This window comes from Marmota marmota, unplaced genomic scaffold (genome assembly GCF_001458135.2).
Source record: "Marmota marmota marmota unplaced genomic scaffold, marMar, whole genome shotgun sequence".
NCBI classification, from domain to species: Eukaryota; Metazoa; Chordata; class Mammalia; order Rodentia; family Sciuridae; genus Marmota; species Marmota marmota.
The window spans coordinates 47,426,755-47,446,673 of NW_025999968.1; the positions used below are offsets into that span (position 1 = coordinate 47,426,755).

A 19,919-nucleotide genomic window follows, 5' to 3' on the forward strand; every position below is an offset into this window, starting at 1 on the left:
GCCCTTTCATACTAATGTACCCTTTAGCAGAAAATCCATTTCATAAAAATTCCAGGGAACAACACCAATAACTTACTTGATCGAGTTAGTTTTGGATTATGCCAACCAATTCACCAGTTCATGATTTCAAAGATTGTTTCATCAATCTTGTATCTCTCAAGTCAAAGAACATAAAATAAATCCTTTAACAAGAATCTGGATTTGATTCTATAAGAAAGACGAGGTCATTTTTTAAAAGTAAATCAACTCGCAAGAGTGCCAGGAGGAGTGTGGCTACGAAGAAAAATGGTCACAGGAGACTTCAGTCCAGAAATCTGTAACTTTGCTTTTCCCTTCTGCTACTAGCAGATAGTGTGTGTCTTATGTATTCCCTGAGGGAGGTTCTAAAACTCTATAGAGCTAGAAAAAAAAATGCAGTTTGGCTTTTTACCATTTTAAGTTATTAAAATGCCATGAACTCTAGTGAGGTGTGGGTCATGTCCACCTGATCTACCTGAGAAGGACATACTGCCTCCTACTACAACATCATAATAATACAAAATGAATAATTTCTTTTTGGGGAACCAATCAAATTAGAATCTAAGCCCCTGCTATGTGGTAAAATGCCTGAAGAATACACATTGTTTTCTGCATTGTAAGACAAGTAAATAATTCCTCCCTTCAGCAGAGCCAGATGCAAATATTGATTTTTATGCTTTCCATTGAATTAAAGACCCTAAGTGGAGTCTCAAACCAAATCCATGTATTTCACTTGCATCATATATTTTTATTTGCTTTGAAATTTCAAGCTGCTAAATTTGTTGTCAACGCTATGTAATATCCATCCTTTATATTTGGCAAGTTCTTGAAGAGAACGTTTACTGACTATGGGTGTTTTTTAGGTACTGGGGACAAAATAGTGACCTAGAACGTATGCCATTTAACCTCTGCTAGGGAAAAATAGTTGGACCACAGACATCTGATGTTCAAGATAATATTTTTAGTGGTCATGAAAATGGACTTTGAAAGGTGAGCCAGTCAAGGAAGAAAAGAAAAACTATTTGGGAAGAGGAAATTTGTAGAAAGGTGAGAGAGCACAGGCCTCTTTTAAAGAGGGAAAAGTTCAATAAAGCAAGTACTATGTGAAGTTTTGATGGTAGAAGGATGCTTGACTAATGGTCACACAGAAACTAACTCATGAAAGGCCGCAGGTCAGTGAAGCCTGTAACGTAAGGGGCAGGTGGCAGGAAGGAAACAGTCTTTCAGAAGGACACAAGTAGAAGGGAAAATTGATTAGAAGAAGAAAGAATGGAGACAGGGATACCAGTAGAGAGGCTTCTATGTAACTGGAGAGGAAAAGCGCTGTGGTGCCTAGTGGCTGAATGGTGGTCACCAGAAGACATGTCCTTGTCCTAATTCCCAGAACCTATGAACGATATTGTTTTTGGAAAGGGTCTTTACAGCTGTAGTTAAATTAAGGATTTTGAAATATAGACTTCATTCTAGATTATCTAGGTAGGCACTGAATCCTGTGACAAGTGTCCTTAAAAGAGACATCAGGGGGATGTTGCAGATGAAAATTGGAGAAGGCAAAGTGACTGTAGAGGCAGAGTCTCAGCATGAGCCAAGGAGTGGCAACTTCCAGAAAGTGCAAAGGGCTAGGAGGGCTTCATGCTTAGGGACTCCAGAGGGAATATTCCTCTGCCTGACCCCTTGCTCCCAGACTTCTGGTCCTGGGAATTTCAAGAGACATATGTTTTAAGCTAGTGTTTTAAACATTTCTTGCTTTAAGCTAGTGTTTTTGGTAATTTGTCATGCTAGCTGTGTGTAAATAATACAAGCAAGGTAGGAGAAAGACCTAGAAGGAGGGAGAGAATCTGGTGCACTCTGAACAGGTCCAGAAGAGCAAGATCTAACCGAGTCTATGAGTGAGAAGCTGGAAATGAGGCTAAATAGGCAAGCAGGTTATGTTTGTGAAAAGCTCTGGGTCTGAATGCACACGCCAGAAGACCAGTGAGTAGATTAGACTGGTTGGAGGAAGACCATGTTTTGGACAATGGAAAGAAAAATTGGAAAGGGAAGAAAAATAAACAGAATGCAATATTTTCTACAGTAGAATACAAGGAGAGGGACAACAAGCCTGGGTAGGGAAGGGATTTATGCCCTGCTCCAAATAGAGCAAGGCCTTAGTCACCTTGGGCTGCTATAATACCAAGGTGAGTTGGTTAAACAGTAGACATTTATTTCCTATGGTTTTGGAGGCTAGAAAGCCCCAGGTCAAGATGCTGGCAGATTTGCTTCTCGGTGAGGACCTGCTTCCTGTGTGCAGATGGCTGCCTTTTTATTGCATCCTCACATGTCAGAGAGAGGAAGCTCTGGTTTCTCTTGTAGATGGGCATTGATCACATTATGGGGTTCAACTCCCATGATCTCACTTAAACCTTATTCCCTCTCAAAGCCTCCGCCATCCTGATAACACCATCTTGTGAAGAAGAGCTCCAACCTGTCCATTTTGTGGAGACCCAAACCTTCAGTTCATAGAAGGCAAGGGATTTGACTCTCTGTAGCAGGTGTGGGCCATGTGGATCAGAGTCAGCCTAGAGCTGTTCTCGGTCCTGAGAGATCCACCTGGAAGGGCAGTAGGGCTATACCAGAAGAGCTGTCTATGTGGAGTGAATAATGGAAGGACAGGAGGGGAAACAGGGAGGAAGAGACAGTGGTCCCTTGTAGTAGGTGTCAACAAGTCCAGCAGAGGAGATTCTTTAAGTTTTGGAGGCTGCTATCCAGGCATTCTAATAGCTTGGAAAACTACCTAACAGGAGTTGAACAAGAACTTTTGTTTGCCACCTACTTCTCTTTTCCCTCGGATAGGTCAGGTAGTGGAGGACCAGCACTGGTAGTGGACGAAGAGAACTGCTGGGTACAAGTGCGTGGGAATAGAGGGCAAGTGCCCATAACCCTGTCCCCAAAGTCAGGTGGTCCACCAACTGCTGGCTTCTGCTGGTAGATAGGGAGAAGTCTTGCATAAAATCTGGAATGTTTACTGATGCCTTAGGAAAGATATTGAAAATTTCTGAAATACATTGATTTGGGGCTTAAGAGACTTATGGACTGTGAGCAAAAAAGTCATAGATTTACCACATTTTCAGCCATCAGAAGGTGAAAACTTTCTGTAAACAATGGGCTAGAGCTGAGCTTTGCTTATCAATCAATCATCTTGGTTGTTCAATGTGTGTTCAGACATTGAAAGAAAAGGATGTACATTTCCTTTAAGAAATACCAGTGAGGGACATCTTTCTTTGGAACAAAATCGAGAAGATGCCAAAGACTTCTTCTACATGGATGCTTTCTTTATTCCCTGGTTCTAAAATTAGGATGCACAAATGAAGGTATGAAATGCACTGGTTGATTTTGTCATTCCTAATTCTTAGAGAAGATTTCATACAGAACCTTCTGAGTATCACATATAGATTCCACTTGTTCTCCCTAGCCAAGGGAGGTCTGTAACAAGGTAAATACAAAAGACCCAGGATTGAGAGGTGGAATTGAAAAGGCTTTTCCACTCTGCTCACGTGGGCTCTCTGCCCTTGGTTCACCACTTAATCTTTTGGTCTCATTTTCTTCATCTGTGCAGTGGAGATAATGGGTCCCAGTTTCATCTTATGTTATCTCAATGGAAGGATTCCCACTGTCAGACTGAATGAAAATCTGACCAGTAATACCCACTTATCTACCTCTCTGAAGTATTGTAAGAATTAATGAAGTCTGCAAAGTGTATTGAAGATGCAGAACGAGAGAGGGAGGAAAGGGAGGGGGAGTGAGAGAAGTGATGAGTATTATTTAAAGTGTCAAAGGATAAGTATATTTTAATGAATGTGGAAAAACATACAGCAAAGGATCTTGCCTTGTGCCTCAAAGCTGCAGAGTAGTAAAGAATATATAAGATACCTGAGTAGAAAAACAAAAGCAATAATGAAACCTGTCTGAGACATTTATAGTGAATTATCCTTTGCACACTGAAAATTTCATCCTCCAATTTTAAAATAAAGCACTGATTGGTACACCCAGACTTTAGTGAATAAAATAATGTGTCTTGAAACTTTAGAATCATCAATATAGGAAGGCAAAGGATTAAAGACAGAGACACTCAGAAATAGAATCAAGACAAAGGGTTCTCTGCTTCCCATTCAAAATGCACCATAAGCAGAATTCACTTGCTGTGTATGTGCTTGATAACTTGGTAAGTGCTTTTCTTTCTTTTTTACTTGAAAGGAGGATATGAAAGCTGCTTGCTTAGGAGGATAGTCAAGGGACACAGGAAATGAATAGTACATTTGACAAAAAGAATAACTAATAATTACTTAGGCGAGTTACATTTTTACATTTATAGAGCAATAAAAGATTACATTATTTATAAATTTAAATAATTTTAAAGATAAAGTCACTGTGTCCTTCCTATGAACTAATTATTTCAAGCTACAAACTCTCCAGAATAAAATTACTTTGGCCCTTACAATCTCTTTTGGTCTCAGAGATGGACAGTGTCCCTTTCTTCCTTTAAAGTATTCCAATTCCCTGTAAATCTAAAACAATTGTCCATGTCTTGCTATTTATTGAATTTCAAATATGTTTTATATTTCTTATTGTTTGCCTTTATGTTGTAGTACAGTGAGCTATAGATAATGTCAAAGAAAATTTATTTTTCTTAAGTCATTTTAAAAAACATGTGGAAGAGATGGTTTTCTGTTCATCTAGATTAATATGTTTGATGATGATTTTTTTTCTTCTTAATTCTTATTCTTCTTACTCCTTATTTTTGCCAAGATGTTTATATTCCGTCTTGCAGAAGTAGTTGAACATTGTTTTTAGCAGATTTTATGTATTTATTTATTTAGGGGTCAGTCCATAGATGGCCAACTCCATTCCTTGGGGCTTGAGGTGAGGCAATGTATCAGAGTGGAAGAGGATGGCATGTATGAGGCCCTGGGTTTCTCAGCGCCACATATAAATAAATTAATTAATTAAAGATCCATCAATGACTAAATATTTTTTTTTAAAAAATCAGACTGTATTAAAACAATGTCAATTTCAGTACAGTAATATCATCATCATTAAAAGTACTTGAAGGGGGCTGAAGTTGTGGCTCAGTGGTAAAGTGCTTGCCTAGCATGTGTGAGGAACTGGGTTTGAATCTCATCACCACTTATAAGTAAACAAATAAAATAAAAGTCCATCAACATCTAAAAAAATTTTTAAAAAGTATTTGAAGGTATTGTTTTAAAGAAGTGCATATGTGGGAACTTCATTTATCTCATTAAAGTGAGGTTGTTGGTGAGGGGATTTGGAATCTGTTCTTGAGTCGGGGACTGATTTTCATTTTAAATCCTGCATTCTTTGATCATTCATTTCATTCTTGAAAAAGAAAGCACTAATTCGAGATATATGATCAAAATTAAATAAAATTTCTACCTGAACATTTCATTTCTCTATGCCATTGAGTATTGTATTTTATTGGTAAAAGTTAAAATAATATTAAGCAGATAACTAAAAATCCCTACCTCAGTTTAAGAAACAATTATGGGTTGAAAAATTTCCCTTCAACTCTTCTAAGGTCATAGAACACACGTGCATGCATGCACACTCACACACTCATACACACATGCTATGTATGAAATTCTTCCATTTTTTTTTTCTAAATTGACTGCCTCATCTTATTTCTGTTCACTTTTGTGTCCTTAGCAGTATCTTCCTGGAAACCTGGTTGCCAGGAGACCATTCTTGAAGAACATCCACTGCTGTGGCCTCTTGGAAATTTAGGACTTCTAATGAGGAGCTGACAGACGTCATCAATTTGCTCCTGAGAAAGTAAGAGCTTTTTTAAAGTCACAATAAAATACTTTTCTGGATAATACCTATTTTGGTAACCATAACAATAAAGAATGGGATGCAAAGGAGAAAACAATCTAAATTGTACAATTGTATAAATCTAAATTGTCTAAATCCATGCAAGAGGAAGCTGGGATAAAAATAAATCTATAAAATCTGCACTTTCACTTATAGGAGTTTTTTCTGGTTATTTGTTTATTCTGCATTTTAAAAACTTCTCTAAAAGTCTCTATCACCTGTAATTTTAGCTCTGTTATTGATCTATTATTGTTCTCTTTATGATGATTTTGAATCATCAAATTCCATGAAATAGCATTAAGGACAACGGTAAAAAAAAAAAAAAAGTGAGTGAGCAGGGAGACAATATGAGTTGCATATTGACTTTGGGCATTCTGAGTAAGGTCCAAGAGTCCAGCCCATTTTAATGGTAACTACATAACTCACTGTATTATGACAAAACAGTGATCAACAAAAGACCTCAAGAACAGGTGAGCATGTAGCAGAATGTGTATTATAGATAAGAAGTGAGGAATATAAACAGACGTCTTTTTCAGTTTTGAAAAAATAGTTAAAATAGTTTAAAAATGTTTATGCTCAAAGAAAAAAATCTTTAATCTGTAAAATTTATGTGAATTAAAATCCAGCACAGAGATGAAATTAGAAGGAAAACATGTTCTTGGCTAAATTTTTATAGTTTTGATTCTATTAATTATTACTTTCCTTTTCATATGATGGCTCATGGTCACCAAGGTATGACAAAGTATTTACAATTAATATAATCTTCAAATTTTTTATTCCCAAGCATGTAAAGAGCAATTAAAAGCACAAGTTACAAATAAAGATATGCTTTTATGTGAGAGTTTGGGTGCTGCTAGGAGATGCTACAGTCTGGAGAGCTTAAGATTAAATTTTGATAACCGAAATTTCTGTCCTGTTTCAGGGTGACCATGCATTGGCTGCCCAACCTCACAAGATTTGGGGTTTTTTTGTTTTATAAGAAAAATGCACATACTTAATGAACTTTATTTATAAGATCATTTTGAGAATTAAATGAGAGTATGTATGTAACCAGAGTATCAGTAACATTGTTAAGCAGTTAATACACATTAGCCATTATCATTATCATTATTATCAAGTTACATTAAACCAATATGATCATAATTCTGAGACAGGGTTTATGAGAGCAGTCTCAGAGCCACACAGCTAATCATGAACTGCTGTTAAGAAAATGAAAGGGAGTTATTGTCTATTTAATACCATACAAAGAGGACTTTCTGAAGAAAGTAGGTTATCATGAAAAAACAAACAAGAAAGGGTTTTTAGTAGTTTTCATAAGCACAGGAGAGAATTTTGATATAAAATTGTGTTGAGAAACTGTTTGTTCTTGGGAGATGTATAAAATCTAGGTCTTGCCCCAGTTCTACATTCTCTATGTTTTGTTTAACCTTTAGTGAGACATATTTCATTTCAGCATATAAATATTAAATTTGTTGCTTGATAGGTTTATGTTTTTTTTATATGCCCATGGAACCATGACCACTTCAACATATAGAACATATTTCTTGACAGGTCCCCTTGGGTCTGTTCACAGTCAACCCATTACTCAGTTTCCACTTTCTACCCATTTCTGTGGATTACGTGAGACTTCAGGTTCTCTTCTTAATCTGGAAAAATGATCTTGAGAAATCTGAAGCCCTCATTTTCTTCTCTAGTGAGACATAAATCCTCACCCATAAATTTGACTTTATTTATATTCTAGGTCACCTTGGTTCTAGTTACCTTACAATAAGCATGTCCCCAATCCTAACTCATCTGCACTGTGACATTCTTCTGACATTTAGGGGCTTTCTCTCAACTGCAATGTTAACTGAAGTTTCCCTCTTTTTTATTCATAAGCCCTATAAATTTCACCATATTTTTAACCATCCTTGAGTTGTTTTCTCTAAAGCATCTTGGGCCATAGATAGTAAATAAGAAGACAGAGAAAATATGCTTTAAGAAGACATAAAGGTGAATTGTAGGGGCAGCAGCTACACTCTCAATCTCAACCTTTGGAAGAAGGTGTCTTGGTTCCAGTTTCAGTTAAGTCAGGGTGTAACAGCAGAAGCTACTCAGTGTCCCTGGAACCCTCTCCATGTCCTGACACCATCCACGTCTCATGTGCCCTTTGTCTTCTCATGTTCGTGCTGTGAATCCTTCCATTCTAGGAAAAAGAAACAGGTTCAAAGGTGCATGGACCTCTGCAGGGTTTCTACCCAATCTAGGTGGGTATCCACTTGCTAAAATGACCCTGGCCCCCTCATTTGACCATTTATTCACTGGTTGTTCTACAAGAAAGGAAAGCCCCCAGTGACCCGAAAATACAGATTTATAACTGATCACAGAGAAATCAGAATCATTCTTAATATCTTTTTCATGACACTATCAGTAAGGTGTGGGTTTAGTTGTTTCCCATGCACTGCATGAAAATACAAGCAGTATAATAAAATGCAACTTTGGGAAAAAAAATCAAAGAGTAGCTATGAAAATCCTCAGCCCTCAGGTTGCTATGATTTCCTCTTGGAATGTTCAAGGGTTCATTTTACTTTCAACTTTCAAATTCACACTCAAATTTGACACATGAGACATATGTCTCAATTCCTTATGGCACGAACCCTGTGAAAACAGGGGACTCAGCCACCAGTTAGAAGAGCATGTCATTGCAGTATTCAACTCAGCAGGCCTTATGTTGTCTAGAGAGGGTTTCAAGTTGATGAGGCAGAACCAGCAATGTCCCGTCTCAGAACATATGCTACTCTGTAATAAGAAAAAAAAAACACACACACACACAAAAAAAAAAAACAAATACAAATACTGAACAACATTATATAACTGAACTGTAATCTCTCAAGAAAAATGGAGTATTCCTGTGTTTCTCATAATTTGACCATGAGTTTTAGAATGGCTGCTCTCTTAAATGAAATCTATCCTTATATAAATATAGAAAATTGGATCTCCACATGAAGCAAGAAACAGGAGCTGATTTTTTTCTCAACATATTTCTCCTCGATAGCCAACGATTCCAGAACACGAGATGACCAGGTGAGCCTTTAGAGAAACAGCAATCAGTTCATAACAAGTGCTGTGAGACAGAGAAGGATGACAAAGATAAAATCCTAGGGCAATAAAATGACTGTATAACAAACAAATAAAAACAAATACAGAACCCGTCCTGAGGAAGAACAAATTCCGTGTGAAAAGTCTGTTACCAGGCAAACTGCTGGAAGAAATGGCCATATTTTCCCTCATGAACACAGAATGGATATTCCCCTACAGTTGTGATATCTTCTTAATTATGTTAACACCAGGCTTTTAGCCAGAACAGTTTTTAGAGTTCCACAAAGATCAATGCCATATATCCATCTTTATTTTAGGGGTTTGGCATACAAAGAGTTGTCTTATGGGCCCGACAGACATAAGCTCAAAGTCACCCCTAAAGAAAAGTTATCTATGAGAAGCCCTGAAGGTAAGGTCAGGGAAAACTTCACAAATGATATGACATCTACACACAGGCTGAAAGCAATAGGAATCTGCCAGTTAGACAAGGTGAAAAAATATTCCAGTGGAGGGCATGACATCTGCAAAGTCACAGATGGGTGAAGTAGCTTATAGTGAATGGAAAGCAGCAAACAGCTTTGTTTGGCTGAAGCAAATGTTGTGATCTTGAAGCAGCAGGAGATGTGGCTGAAAATGCAGGCAGAAACAGGATCATTAGGGAATCTTTAAGCCCACACATAGAGAAGGAATCCTATAACCTGACCTGTACTTTAAAATGACACTTTCTGGACTATTGTGCAATGCGAAGCCCCATAAATGGCTGTGCGAGCTACACAAGCGAGAAAATGAGAGCTAAATTCGAGGTTGTGTGGGGTTGTAGGAAAGGTGGGTTTTAGAAAAAGAACTCTTACAAATTGCTAGCGTTTCTGACTTGATCCACTGTGGTAAGGGGTATTTTCTGAACTGAAGAAAGGAATATAATGGGCACAAATTCTGGAGTAAGTAAAGACAAGTAAGTGAAAATGATTTTATTTTTTGAAGATGCTGAACCAAAGCTTTCTTTTGGGTGTTGAGGTGGAAATAACAAAGTAAACTATTTGTGAGATCAATGTATGCACTCTGTCATCACCTAGGATAGATACTGTTATTGTACATAATAGTTCCATATGCTATGAAATTATAGCCAGCTATTTGTGATTTACACTGGAGGGTCTTGAGAATCAAGACTCTTGCAAAGATCTCTTTAGGAGCTTGATGGCAAGTATTTGAAGTCAGGGAATGGCAGTCTAGGGTACCAGGAACCTCAGATAGAAGCCTGATTATTATCAATATAATGTAAACCCTGAGCTCATACCACCATCACTGTGGTTTGCTGAGAATCACTCATAGATCAAAACAACACCTGATCAAAGCCAGAATTTTTATATTGCAACAATACTATCCATTGTAAGTAATTGTTCGGTGGCATAAATATGCTTTTAGAAAACAATTCTTTAAAAACATAAATCTAATCATGTCACTACATTGCACCATACTTCCCAGGGGTTTCCAGTTTTACTTAGACCAGGAACAAAGTTCCTAAAAAACTCACATGTCCTTCCATGATATGCCTCATTCTCCTTATCTCTCTGTCCTCAGTTCTCTTGGCTTTCCCCCCTCTCAATCACAGAATTTCAGCTCCTCTGGCCTAGTTGCTGCTCCTAAAATAACAGATGCCTGACAATTCCCTTTTGCATAGAATATGCTTTCTGTAGATGTCTGCCTAACTTTAAGTGGTTGGTCGAATATTACCTTTTAAATGAGTTCTTCATTGACCACCCAATTTAAAATCATGGCACCTAAACCATATCCACTCCCTGTCATTTTCTTCTGTTTTATTTTCACCATAGAACCAAAGAGCAGTTGCTGGTCTTCCTTTAAATATTATAACTGGAGATAATGGTATACTGGGAGATGGTAATCGTATAGTGCTAAGAGTAGCTGTAGAAAGAATCTAGATGAGTTGCACTAGAAAATACATATATGGTGGAATAGACTGAGTTTATGCTGCTGTCACAGTGGCTTAATAAATTAACTGAAAAAGTTCATTTATTCCTCAAAGTATGATTAACTCAAGTGAGTCTCCAGGAAAGCTCTCCTCCATGCAGTGATTCAGGGATTCAGGATCATTTCATTTTATGAACCCACCATCTCATCATATAGCTTCATGATTGCCACCAGAAGGAAAAAGAAAGTGTTGAAAGATCCTATAAAAGGCTATTACCTAACTCAGGCCAGAAGTGATGCATATCTTTTCTGCTCATGGTCTAATGGTCAGAACTATTTCCATGGAAAGGGAGGAGGCACAGCTATTGTTGAGCAGTTCTAGCTCTACCACAACAGCCATATTTGGAATGATCTTCTTGAAAGATAGCAATTTTACAAATCTATGGGTATTGTGTGATACTTCAGGGCATATATATATATATATATATATATATATATATATATATATATAAAATACATGTGATCTGATCATATGACATCATTGTCATATCCATCACATTAGACATTTATTGCTTAATCATTTCTTTGTGTTAAGAGCATTCAAAATCCTCTCAGCTAGCTATGTTGAAATATTTAATTTATTGTTGCTCAACCATTGTCATCTTACCATGCTGTATAGTATTAGAAATTCTTGCTCCTACTCAACAGTGTACTTGTGTACCTGTTACCTTTCTCTTGCCATCTCCCCTCCCCCAGGGTCTTCCCAAGTTCTGGTAAACATTTCAGTCTCCACATAAGGAAGAACATGCAGTATTTGTCTATGTCTAATTTATTTTACTTAATATAGTGTCATTCAATTCCTTCCACGTTCCTATAAGTGATAGAATTTTATTCTTTTTTCTAGATGAATAATATTATACTCTATTTTCTTTATCTTTTCTTTACCCATTTTTCCATTGATGGACTCATTGGTTGATTCTATATCTTGACTTTTGTGAATAATGCTTCATGGAAGTATGGATATCTCTCTGACATACTGATTTCATTTCCTTTGGATATTTACCCAGTAGTGGGATTGCTGGATCATATGAGTTTTATTTTTAGTTTTTGAGGAACCTCTATACTGTTTTCCATAGTAACTACAGTCACCTACATTTCCATTAAGAGTATATGAGAGCTTCCCTTTTTCCACATCCTTGCCACATTTGTTTGTTGTCATTGATAATGGTTTTGATTGGCATTGAAATAATCTTCTTAACCTTCAGCATGAGACAATGCAGAGAGAACTGAAGTAGAACTCAGCAGAGCTGTGCATAATATCTGGCTGAGCCAACCACTACCGTCATGGGCTGAGTCAGGTATCTGCTCTGTGATTCTGTTTTCAAATGCATGAGATGAGGGAAACAACACATATCCTGCTTATAACAGAAAGGCTTGCAAGTCACCAATACAAGTCTGCACACAGAATTTTCAAAGGTAGGCTACCATTCAAGTGCTAGTATACAAATAGTATAGTATGATCATAGAACACTGACCAGATAGGAGAAAACGAATCATGCTCTTTTGGGACATAAATATTGGTAAAGTTATCCTATTATCAGAGCCATAGAGAATTTCCCATTTGTGGACCTGCTGGCTTAACAGTTGGTGAGGTAAGGATCTGATAATGCATTAGCATTGGGCTTATTTTCTATGTATTGAGCATGAAGAAAATGCCAAGGAAATTCAGATATACAGTAAATATTAAAGAGTACCAAAATCATGTGCTTACAGACTATGAAGACATTTTTCTCATCATTTCCTTCATTGAATTCAACATTGGCAGATTGCGTTGAATCTTAGGCTCTGTTGCTGGGAGACCCTTCCTGGATGGGTAATTTTGCAGTACTGTCAATCACTGTTCCAAGGATTTATGCATATTTAGCATTGACCAAATACCAGCTATTTAAAGTCTTAATAGGATCTATTTAAGGATATGTCAAAATCTTTTAAAAACATTAGTTTGTACAGATTTGGAAAATTGATGAGTACATTTCCCATCAAACCTCAAAAAGATACTGAATTTATACATAATCATTTTGTTAGTCACCTTAAAGTTGCTGATGATAATAAAATGTTAATGTTAATAATGGCAATAATGCTGTTCTGACAGTTTTCTCAATGTGAAAGTCTTAAAAATAGCAACTTAATTTTTTAAAATACCTTTAATGCAAAGTGATCAATTTTGTGTTCCTCTATTAAAATTTGGTTTTGATCTTCTAGAAAATTCAGAGTTATTTTATGATATCAGGGTAGAGGGAGGACAAGCTTCCTGCTCCCATTACCTGCCAAATGAACCATTTGTCCCTATGAAGAACTTTTCAGCAATTTCCTGTAGCATGCCATTGATTACCTAGGAGAAAGCTCATTCCATTCATTTGTGTCTGTATCTGATGCAAAGTATTTCACCCTGGAACTCCACTTGTTACTAGATTAGAAGATGCTTCTTGTGCTAATGACTGTATTGTGCACACACATACCAAACATTGGAAACATCTTTATGATTATTTAAAGATCACAGATTGAGATTAAAGTATTAGCAATCATAATGGGGTCAGTATTAGGCCAACCAGCATATAAAAAGTAAGATGTGAATCTTCTAATTGAGGCTTGTGTGATTTTCCTGCCCACTCATTGGCCTACATAGCTCTATTGTGATGAATCAAAGAATATGGACTGAGTCAGACCAGACACAAATACATATCCAAAGCCATGTGCTGGAAGGCAGGCGGGTTATCAACAAGAAGATAAATCATTCTACAACAGAAGTTCCCTGAACCAACAATCTGAGACATGCCCAAGTGCTGGCTTATCATGGAGGGTAAGGGAAAGCATAGTGGATTTTATATGCGGTTTTGTATGATGGTGTGATAAAACAGATCGGGTTACTGCAATGTGACTGCCTTTTTGTTTTATTTTGCAGGCAACTTATACTACTGCTTTCACTCAAGGGTTTGAGTTACTCCTCCTCACTCCCAACACAGTTATAACCTTGAGAAATTTTTTCTTCTTCTCTTTGGACACTTCTGCTATTCTCTTTAATGAGAGATACTCGGTGAGCTGATCATAGTGCCAAGTTGAAAGCACAATGTGTAAGAAAATCTAGAGTAAAAAGTATAGAATAATAGGTGTATAAAAATAGAACAATAAGTATTGATGAGGATGTGGGGGGAAAGGCACACTCATACATTGCTGAAGGGACTGCAAAATGGTGCAGCCAATATGGAAAACAATATGGAGAACCACCATTTGACCCAGCTATCCCACTCCTTGGTCTATACCCAAAGGATTTAAAAACAACATACTACAGACACACAGTCACATCAATGTATATAGCAGCATAATTCACAATAGCTAAACTGTGGAACCATCATTGATGCCCTTCAGTAGATGAATAGATAAAGAAAATAGACATCATCAAACTGCAGTCTGTGTGTATGTTTATATATATAAACATAATATATATATATACACATATATATATACACACACACACAATGGAATATTATTCAGTTATATATATAAACATACACACACAATGGAATATTATTCAGCACTAAAAGAGAATAAAATCATGGCATTTGCAGGTAAATAGATGAAGCTGGAGAATACAATGCTAAGTGAAATTAGCCAATCCCCAAAAAACAAATGGTGAATGATTTATCTGATTTAAGGATGCTGATCCATAATATGCTACAGGGAGTGGGGGATGGGAAGATCAAATGAACTCTAGATAGGGCAAAGGGGAAAAAGAAAGGAAGGAGAAGGGAGGGGGCATATGAGTAGAAAAGATGGTGGAATGTGATGGTCATCATTACCCTAAGTACATGTATGATGACAGAAGGATGTGACTCTACAGAAGGATGTGACATGTACACATGTATGTGTACAACCAGAGATATGAAAAATTGTGCTCTATATGTGTCATATGAATTGTAATGCATCCTGTTGTCATATATAACAAATTAAAATTTTAAAAAATTAGAAAGCTCAGCTCAATTGCCACTTTCTACATGAAATCTCAGAAATGTATCAAAAATATCAAGGGGTTCCTTTATTTTATTTTATTTTTTTAGATTGGATCCCTTTCTCATACAGATTTTTCTACTAGTCTGTTTCTTATATGTCATTAGGTCACATTTACTTTAATGAGCAGCACCAATAGCTTTCCACCAAGGTCCATATGTCTAACAACTCCAGGGTGTCATCAATATTAAGTTTAGGGGTATCTTTCATATTAGGGGTCATCAAACTACAGTCTGAAGACTAAATCTGGTCTTTTGCATGATTTTGGATAGTCTATTACCTAAGAACATTATTTCTTCCTTTTACATTTTTAAGTGGTTAAAAAAGTCACAATATTTTGTAAAATTTAAACTTTAGTGTCCATAAATAAAACTTTATTGGAATGCATCCATAGTCATTTTTTTCACACATTGTCTATTATGACTTCTGAGTTGCAAAGGCAGACTTGAGTGGTTGCGACATAGACCACATGGCTTCCAAATCCGAAAATATTTGATATTTGGCCAGATAAAACACAAAAGCTTGCCAATTCCCAGTATGTATGAATGGACCTCCTGGAGTTGGCTGTGCATAAACTGTGCGGCTGTATACCATGGTCCCTCCACCATATTAAGTGCTTTTCCAGTCCCAGCCATTTAAGGTATTCTGTACTCAGGACCAAGACTACATTCTTTCTACCTTCCTACCCAGTGATTACTCTTCCCTTGGTGTGGCTTAACTACCCATGTCTGTTTACATAGCTTCTCTGGCCTAGCCATGTCTCTTTTATTTCTGTTAAAATCTGACACTGAGATCCAGAATCAAATGTCCCTGTCAGCATGGCAGTTCAGAAGTGTGTCAAGCTCGTGTGATTTCTTGCTGCTGGGAATTCACACAGAGATGCGTACTTTTCTGACATACTTCCCATATCTGGCCTGTGCTGTCCTTAGTCATGCACTCATGTATTATATGATCCTTGAGTATAAGGACTGTCTCAGTTGTCTTTGTACCCTTAAGAATGCTGCAGATGGGGCAGGCCTGGTACAGATCCCTTAGTACATGCACAATCCCATATGTAGTTGCAGAGTCCTAAGGAAATTCCAGTGGGGTAGCCAAAGACTCAAGTTGGTGTTCTAATAAAGCTGCTGTGGGAGGGCTCAGTTCCAGACAAATCAAATGAGTTTTGAGTCAGAAGCCCAGGACCCAATCCAGAAGTAAACCAGTCAGGCCCTAAATGTCAAAATCTTAACCAGACCAGTTTGAAGGTCAAGAGACCAATAGAAAAGAGGATAAAGTGGAGGCTGTGGCTGGATCCTGAGGATTGGGGCCCTACAGAGGTGACTGGGCATGAAAACTGGAGTGAGGATCAGCTCTTACCTTCACTGCTTAGGTATCACAGCTGTTATCTATCATATGCCAGTATCTGAATGGTAGCCTATATTTGGAAATTCTATTTACAAACTTTTATAATTGTGACTGCAAACCCCTCTGATATAAATGGGATTTGTGTTATTTCCCTCTTTTTTTGTTTTTTTTGTTTTTTTGTTTTAAGCACAACCCAAAGATGATACCTTTCTTGACCTCATTAGGGAAGTGATTGGCTCAACCAGATCTTCTGCCCAATCCTGCCTATTCAGAGATGAGAAACCACACTCAAGCTCAGGAATAAACCACTGCAGTGCAGGTGATCTGAACCGAGTCCCAAATATGGAGTAACTACTCTTACTTCAGTTTTGATGTAACCCAGGGTCTACAGAGTAGAGAAACCTACAAAGAAGTAAAAGTGGACATATTGTGGGCAAAAACAAGGGACACAGAAGAAAGAACCAAGCCAAGAGAGGAGTGGCCCAGAGTGTGAGGGACTAACTGAACTTGAGCACTGACCATTTGTGAGGTCCTGTGATAAGGTTGTCACATTAACATGCATAGTAGTTCTACAAGGAAACCACATTATCCCCATTTTTAGATGAGGAAATGGAGGCTTAGAGAGATGGTAAGTATGGAACTGAGATCCAAAAGCAGGCCTAAATGAATCCAAACCAATTTTCCCACATACCCCCTGTGACTATATCACATTTCTTCAACAGATATTATTAAAAGAATAATGAAGATAGAAAGGTTATATAAATGGACGGCTTTTTACAATTCAACATGGTCTGCATGGTAGTATTAAACTTTCTCTGTTCTGTGTATGTGTACATTTTCAGTACTGGGGATTGAACTCAAGTGTGCTCTACCATTGAGCTAAATCCCTGACCCTATTTAAAAAAATTATGTTGCAAGGGGGTGTCTAACTAATTCACCCAGGCTGGCCTACAGTAACTTGCCACTCTCCTGCCTCAGACTCCTGAGTAGCTGTGATTACAGGCATGTGATAGCACACCCTGCCACTTTGCCCATGGTCTCTTTAGGGTTTCCTTTTAAGTTAGATTGCTTGTGTCTCTACTATTGCTGGCCACGGAACTAAAAACTCACACATATTCTGTGACCCAAGTGCCAAAAGGCACATGATGTGACTTAAGAACATACTGTTTGCTCTGGGAAGTTGCTTTAGATTTCTGACTGTCAAATCCTTCTACAAAGTAGTCCAAACTTCCTTTCCAGCATAGTTTTATTTTGTTCAGTTCTCCTGGGTTACTTTTTCCAATCAACCTTTGTACATTTTGTCCCTCCATGAGCAATGCTACCTCCTCTGATCTCTGTTTTCAGAAACAGTCTTTTTCTTTTTCTATTCTTACAGCATCTTTTTCTACACTATTTATGTGGTACTATAGGTGATTGGAAATAATACTTGTGCATGTACTATAAACTTCAAGAAGTACACTACAAACAGTATATACTCATATTTTTTTCTTTTTTTCCTTTCCTTTTTCTTTTCTTTCTTTCTTTCTTTTTTTCTCTTTCTTTTTTTTTTTTTTTTTTTTTTTTTTGGTGCTGGGTATTGAACCCAAGGCCTTGCACATACTAGGCCAGTTCTCTACCACTGAGCCACAGCTCCAGCCTGGTACTCATATTTTTATCTTCCACAGTGCCTTATAGTGTCACCTAGACACTAAAAGTGTTTAAGATATTTTATAAGTACTAGAAAATAATGTATACATAAAATTTAACTTTCTTAGCTTCTACTATATGGACAATTTTCCCCTCTAAAGTTTATTTACAAATTTACCCTCTTTTTTTCTGACTAGGTTCTTTTTAATGAATGCAGATCTCTCTGATTACCAGAATTCTTCAGAATGAAGCAATTGTAAGAAATGGTAGAAGCTGAAATAATTGAGGCAGACTGTGGTACCTTTCCTTATACCTCTTGAAAAGCTAATGTGAAGATCTGAGTCAAAAAAACACTTTTCACTGTCAATAGCATGTGTAGGGTTAGTGGCAGACAATCTGATTCTCAAAGTCTTCAATGAAATACTATGCTGATTTGCATTGGAGAACAAGCATCCTTCTTAAGAAGTTCTATTCAAATCTCTGCATAATTTCTTTTACTACACAATTTACAGTGTTTTGACAGTCAGAGAGTTTACAAGGCTCCATGAAAGCCAGTTTGAACTGGAGGGCAGAATGAATTTAGGACATTTTGAAGAATATTAAAAGAGGCTTACTATCCCATCTTATAAATATTAATGTTCTTATTAGTAGATGACCAATGGATGCTAAATTATGAAAAAATAAATTTTGGGTTTTCAGTGACCACAAGAATATTTTCCTCCACTAAAGTTAAAATATAAACATATTCTTCTGAAAATTGTAATTTAAAAATATTAATGGCACAATATCAAACTCCAGGATTCTGCTAGATAATAAGTTCCCTAGTTTTGATAGATCTACAGAGGCCTCCCAAAATGTAATCAATTTTTAATTATCTACTTAACTAGGCAATAGTAGCTATGTATATTATGCATGATAATGGTCAAATTTATAGTCACACCCTCTAGGATGTGTTCTATGTTTAAGGAAATATTTGCTTCAAAATTCTTTGCTTAATTTAATATTAAAATTTGTCTACGAGCTAGCCAGTAATGAAGGGATTCTAGGGAATAAGAAAAATAATGATTAGCTAGAATTTAAGAATTCACTGGGACAATCTACCCAATAACAATTTTGACTATAATCAAGGTTAAAAAAATAATGTGCCTACCAAGAAAGTGAATTATCATGGAGGAAACAGAACAGGCTTATATTAAGAATATCCAAGCCTGTTCCTTCTATAATCTATTTTTTTACTTCTCACATTATTATACATGGTTTTAATATGGTATTACTTCTAATCTTTTAAGTACCTTGTCAGATAAACCTAATTATTTCCCAGCAGTGACTTGCAACTGAAAGAAAAATGCAGAAGAAAACGTTTTCATCCATCTAGAGATATTTTTTTTTGTCAAAAAAGAAAAGACTGATGAGGAATCAGACATACTAACTTTCTTGGATGGGGAGGAGAACCTCAATATTTGAGGTGCTGGGACAATTCTCCATTATATCTCTAGGAGACTCCAGATGATCTGCACATAGGCAGAGATAGGTGTTTTGGGGGAACCCAACACTTGCTTATGACCTGAAAATATATTAGTGTTCCTCTCATGTGGCCCTGAGGCCCACACTTATTGATTGACGCACAGCCATAATGAAGACCTTGCATCTTTCTAAGGAAGGACTGATTTCCAATGAGTGTGGGGCCACTCCCTAAGCCTCGGAGGAGGCAGTGTCTGTGTTATGGAAGAAGAAAGGAGAAACTACACATCTGCAAACACCTGAAATTCCAAACTCAGACTCTTGACATGGTTTCCAAGACACTGACTTGAACCTGCTACTTTTACCTCTCCAGTGGTGAGATGCAGAAATTGTACTACTTTGTTCTTTATAACTCCATACTTTTTGGTGCTTCTTAGCTTTTTAAAACACCTAACAAAACCTTCAATCAATTTTGATCTTAGTTCCTCATCAACTGAGTGCCTTAAGAAACAAACAGTGCCCAGGATCAGAATGTC

The 19,919-nt window shown here is 37.0% G+C and overlaps 1 protein-coding gene and 1 long non-coding RNA gene across 3 annotated transcripts in view; one reads left to right on the plus strand and one right to left on the minus strand.

Annotated features, from left to right (window-relative positions):
* Cyyr1 (cysteine and tyrosine rich 1) overlaps window positions 1–19,919 on the minus strand; it is a 110,142-nt gene that overhangs the window by 41,052 nt on the left and 49,171 nt on the right. The gene's annotated exons all lie outside the window — the stretch shown is intronic.
* Window positions 5,179–14,147, plus strand: LOC125616931. 2 transcript variants are annotated; one of them, XR_007347714.1, is made up of 3 exons: window positions 5,179–5,844; window positions 8,849–8,946; window positions 13,850–14,147. It is a non-coding gene; the product is annotated as an uncharacterized LOC125616931 (long non-coding RNA). The 2 variants fall into 2 exon arrangements; XR_007347713.1 differs by lacking the exon at window positions 13,850–14,147 and adding an exon at window positions 8,073–8,129 and having other exon boundaries at window positions 8,849–9,934.